This window comes from Mesitornis unicolor, unplaced genomic scaffold, assembly GCF_000695765.1.
Source record: "Mesitornis unicolor isolate BGI_N332 unplaced genomic scaffold, ASM69576v1 scaffold12349, whole genome shotgun sequence".
Taxonomy (NCBI): Eukaryota; Metazoa; Chordata; class Aves; order Mesitornithiformes; family Mesitornithidae; genus Mesitornis; species Mesitornis unicolor.
Window position 1 is genome coordinate 70,479 of NW_010209550.1, and position 5,450 is coordinate 75,928.

Here is a 5,450-nt window from a genome sequence, read left to right on the forward strand (position 1 = left end):
CCTAAAAAAAATCAGATTAATTTATTACACAGTTTGTGTTTTGTTTTTTTTTTAAAGATGCACTTTATTTTTCACTTAAATGCGTAAATATTGAGAATTTCAATGTATGCTTCTGCAGATGTCTGTAGGAATTGGGAATAGAAATATGACATCCATTGAAAAGCATTGGCTGCAGGTAGTACTGGTTTTGACTGCATTGTACTTTAATATCAGGTTAGTGTTTAGCATAGCACAAGTCATCCCTGATATGTGAGCTTTTTTTTTGCAACAGGATCACTGCAGAAAATTTTCTTTACTTCATAGTGTGTTTGCATAAATTACATCAAAATAAACGTGTGACCCATAAAAACAGCTTTCTGTATTAGAGCCGCACTATAGTCACACAGAACATACAGATGTCTTACATAATGTAGTAAGCCACAATTCAACAGAAAAAAGGCAAGTGAATAGATCTGAAAATCCTGCTCCTTTAAAGGGCTGTATGGCCAGTCTGTCCATCAACAACAGTAAAGCTCACACGTCTAAAACCACTTGTCTTTTAGAATTTTTTTCCTCATTCTTTTTAAAGAAAAAAGATCTAAATGAAATGAGGAGAAGTAATAAAGAACTGGTACGGATCTATGTATGTCTCTGTAGAACAAGAGAGTATGAAAGCAACGAGCCAGACCCAGATATATGAGTGAATGCCAGACCATCTGTGTATCTCCTACACACTACTCTTAAGTCGTACCAAACAATAAATAAGCTGTGTACCCAAGCAGAGTAGAGAACAATAAACTGTCCAGTATACTTTATCAATATAAAGTCATAGCCAAACAGCCAAGGGGAAGGATAGGAATCAAGAATTGAGTTTAATCAGTTGCTATTGCTTGCAAGAACTCCAGGGGGCTTACAGAAGAGATAGATGTAAATTAAGTCCAGTGGTGCAGGATAAAAATAAGTTCAGTATTGAGGTGAAAATGTTTCTTTTTGTGGAGAATACAGGAGATGTTGCTGTAGTGGAAGAATCCAACCAACCATGAAAATAAATGTTCCTATTCTGAGTTATTTACTCTTACTCTCTTGTAAGGAAAAAATATATATGAAGAGCAAAGCAGAAAACATAAAATTTGCAATAGGTCTTCATGTCCCAGGAGGCTGACCTAGGGCATATCCCATGCAGGAAGCATTCCTTACCACTGTTAAATCTGTCCCCCTTTATGTTGAATATTCTTGACCTTTACTCTTTCCTATCCCAAGTGAACAGCTTGACCACAAAATTGTCATATCAACCTCTCAGGTTTTTTTTCTCTTTCTCGCTGGCATAATAACTATTGTATTATTTACATTAAATGAAACGGCTTTAGCAGGAGCTGCTGAGGCAGACTGTGTTCCTGTGTGCTCCTCAACCCTAGATATCTAATAGAGGTTTGTTCTGGGGCACTTTCCTGTGATTGAGAAGACTGGGTGTCAAATTCCTACTGCCTGTCAGGTCGCAGGGCTTTCAAAACTGTCACTCCAGTTTAGTATCTTAGCCATTGGTAATTAAGGTAACTAGAAGAAAACACATTTATCGGTTATGTTTCGTCCAATGGCTGTACAAACCTTTCTCGCCCTCTCTGTGCATGTATGCATCCACACACACATGCACACAGGTATTCGGGTCCTGGCCCTGCTTTCAACAAACAGCTCCTTCAGCTTCACAAAGGGGATGCCACCAGCTTCAGGTTGTGCTGCAGAGCCGGTGGCCCCGACTGCTTAAACTCTTCAGAGCGACAGCAACTGCAGCACCTCCTCTTCGGGGAGAGGAAAGCCTTGCACTGGCAGGCGAGAGCCAGCTCCTAGAGTGAGAGCTGGCAGTCACAATTGTGCACATTCCCAACTCTCCAGTCGTTAAGTATCTCCTCCCTGCCCTGCTCGAAATAACACATCGGACAGGAAGGAGGGCAGGATTCCCTGGTTGTCAGGCTGATGAATTACCAAACTGGTTCTCTTGAACCTCTGAGTGTTCAACCAAATAAAACTGATGATTTTTGGACACGGAGGATTAAAAATTTCTCTTCTTTCTACAGTCTACAAAAGCCGATTTGTCTATTTCCTTCCAGAATTTCAGGGTTAGTCCCCAAATATGCTTGACTAAAGTCTCTGCAAACGGCTTTATTTAGATGTGAATAACTTGCCTTGTTCACTCCATTCTAAGTTTCTAGTGCTCAGCACCCATGAAATGGATTGCTTATGGGGAGATAATGTCTTTTTTGTGCCTTCCAGAGTCTGTGAAAAATGTCTTCCTGGTTAATAAGTTGATTAAAACTGTATATGCTCCAGAATATAAATATGATTATTTGTCATACTTGCCCAAGATAATGACAGTAAAGAAGACAAGGTTGAAAGTCTGTACGATTTCGTCTCTTCCACATGCAGGGACATTCAGCACATGATACACAGATGGCATGCCACATAAAGGATCACATTCACTGTTAAACATTTTTTCTTCCCATTAACTAATTTAACAATATGTCCCTGCTATTAAAGAACTAGACAAATTACAGAAAACTTCTGTCAGCTCAATCCAAATTGCTAGAATAGGCCATTTGCCCAGATGGGATTGTTTTCTGGCCTATCAGGTTTGAAACGTCTTGAAATTTGGCAACCACCAGCCCAGACTCTCGCAGTGTTGATTCAGCTCTTCATCCTTAATTGAGTTTCAGGCATGGAACTCTCTGGAGGTTTTTGAATGACAGCCTAAATATGGAAGGCTACTCCACTCTGCATGTATGTTAGGTGACCTGAATTTTCTAACACAATGAGCTCTTAGGAGCCAGGTTCCAGTCAGCAGATGCAGTAGGTGACAGGAAACCACAGCAAAAGCCCCTGAGACTTTTTTGCCAATGTGGGCAGTGGACCAAATTAAATGAACATTTCCGGTTTGTTTTTATTTGCCCCTTTCTACAGCAAGGTCACTGCTACCAACCCTGGGGCTGGTGGTGCTGCGGAGGCTCCCATGGTAAAAACGAGAACGGTGGAGCCACAGACCCATCACTGTTCCTTGCACAGACATTTCCCATACTGGTCCCTTTCCATCACCATTTTCCTATTTGTCTTTTTGCTTCTAAGCAACATAGTAGTATGGAGGGAGCTCATGTATTATTTATTAGCCTACAGGCTAATTTCAGGAACACACATGGCCTCCATTATTGCCGTAACTAAATCTGACCAGAAAGTCAGTGAAAAATCAGCATAAATGAAACACAGAGGTCAGCTGAAAAGTAACTTCAAACAACTTGAAACTCACTGCAGCTATCCTGCATTCCCCACTTTGAACAGCCATGTTGCAAATGTCTCCTTATTTTAGTGTAACTTTTTGCACAAGAGAAGTTGACGATGAAAACAAACTTTCTCTTGCATGTTTTATTTGTACACTGCCTTGGTGCAGAGAGTAAGCAGTTCTGTAAATAAATAAAGCAATTAGGAAGCCATTGGACCCACCAACGTTTTTGTGCCAGTGTCTGCTTCTAGTATTTAAGTCTTGAAGCTTGATTTTCTTTTAATGTATATTGTCTGTTGGTTTTTTTGCCTTATTTTATTTGCTTGGTTTCGGTACCTACATACACTATAGTACCTAGCTGCTGGTGTAGTAGGTACTCTCCCTCTCTATTTGTTCAGGGGTTTGTTGTGGTTTCCAGTAACTCTTTGCTAAGTATTTTCATAAAGAGAAAAAATGAACCATCACAAAGCCAGCAGAACATTCTCCAAGTGAAAAGAGCTGCACAGTTCAATAAAGAAAACTGAAGATCTCCCATGGGTTTTGTGTGAATTGAGACTTGATTTACTTTTACATTATGCTTGCACTCTTCTACACAAACCTTTATCTAGAAAAAACCCTATTTCAAGTCAAAAGCACAGAATAAAGCTTGGAATAAGATGATCTATGAATTCCTCTCTATTTGGAAGATGTTTTATGTTCAGCCTTGTACCGCAACATGGATCACTCTGTACTTGCTGCTTAAGTGTGATTCTGTTTGAAAGATTTCTGTCTGTGTATTTCACTATGCTAGTATTTTTTGAAGAGCATCATCTGGTATGGTCATATAACTGGGCATCTCCAGATTTAATTCATCCTATCTGTCACAAGGGATTTTTTTTTTAATGATACAGTTACACTGATCCAATGGCTAACCATTACCAGAAGGGACACCTCTCTTGTGCCAGGACTAGCACTTGTCTAATCCTCAGAGCTCTAAAGCTCAAGAAACCCACTCACTTCTCTTCTGAGTTTCTCCTTCTGTTTAGTACTTGGCCAGTTTTAACTACATGATTACTTGTTAAACTTTGTAACTCAGCACTAATATACAGAAGCGTAGGCACTACAGATATCACCATGCACACAAACTAACAGAAAGATGAAAATAGTACCATTTTTCATGTGCATATGATGGCAGTATTCACCACAATTTAATATTGGATTGTAAGCACCAAGCTATGGAAAAGATGTCAACTACTATGCTCCAGTTTGCTTTAAAGATACTATTTTAGTGCTGTCATGTTTCATAGGAAAACCATCCTTCTCTATTATTCATCTGACATTTAAAGCTTTTTTTTAAATGTTCTTTCCTAGGAATACAAAGACTTAATCACAAAAGACAGGTTTTAAGAGAACTTTATTAAATCTGACAACTGACTAATTGGACTGTGTGCAATTAATAAAAAAAACCCTGATAATTGAGCAGTCAACAAAGGATTGTTCACTGATAGCATTTTTTTTATCTCTGCAGTTTTACAGATCCACAGTTCTGCAAATACAGTGTTTGAGTAAGACATTATTTTTCCTAGTTCACATCCACACTTCATGAGATTACTGCAGTGTGGAAAACATCACATTGCTTCTCTCAGTAGAGGAGCCACAGGAACCACTGAAATACAAATAAAATAGCCCTGCCCATACATTTTCTTAGCTGAAAATATTTGTGTAGGGCAGACTGGGTGTCTCACTATTTTATACCTTTTTCACTTACAACTTAAATTGCTCTACAAATGTAGCAGAGACTTTTATGCAAACTGTCAGATTCACTACTGTGTCATCCAATTAAAAAATACTGAGAAAACAGTGCACGTTGTAGAGATCTCTTCTGATCCTTGCCAGAGGAGCTCAGTGGGTCTCTACTTGCATACTGGATGTTTTAAGCTTTTCCTTCAGACATACAAAATAGTTTGGTCTAGACACTTTTCCTATTGCAAATTTAAATATCTCCTTTATCTTTAGAAGAGTGCACTGTACGCTTACCTTTAGGTTCAGTGAAGGATCTGTTATAATTTATTTGATGGCTGTATTCCTAATGGGACATGTAAATGTCACCGAAAGTACTGTTCTTTGTCTCCTAGAATCTCCTGAAGAAGCGGGATTGGAAAAGAGTTTATTGGAGTTTTGTCCTTATATTTACTACTGAAGATCAGTTTCTTCTTTAAGTCTTCAT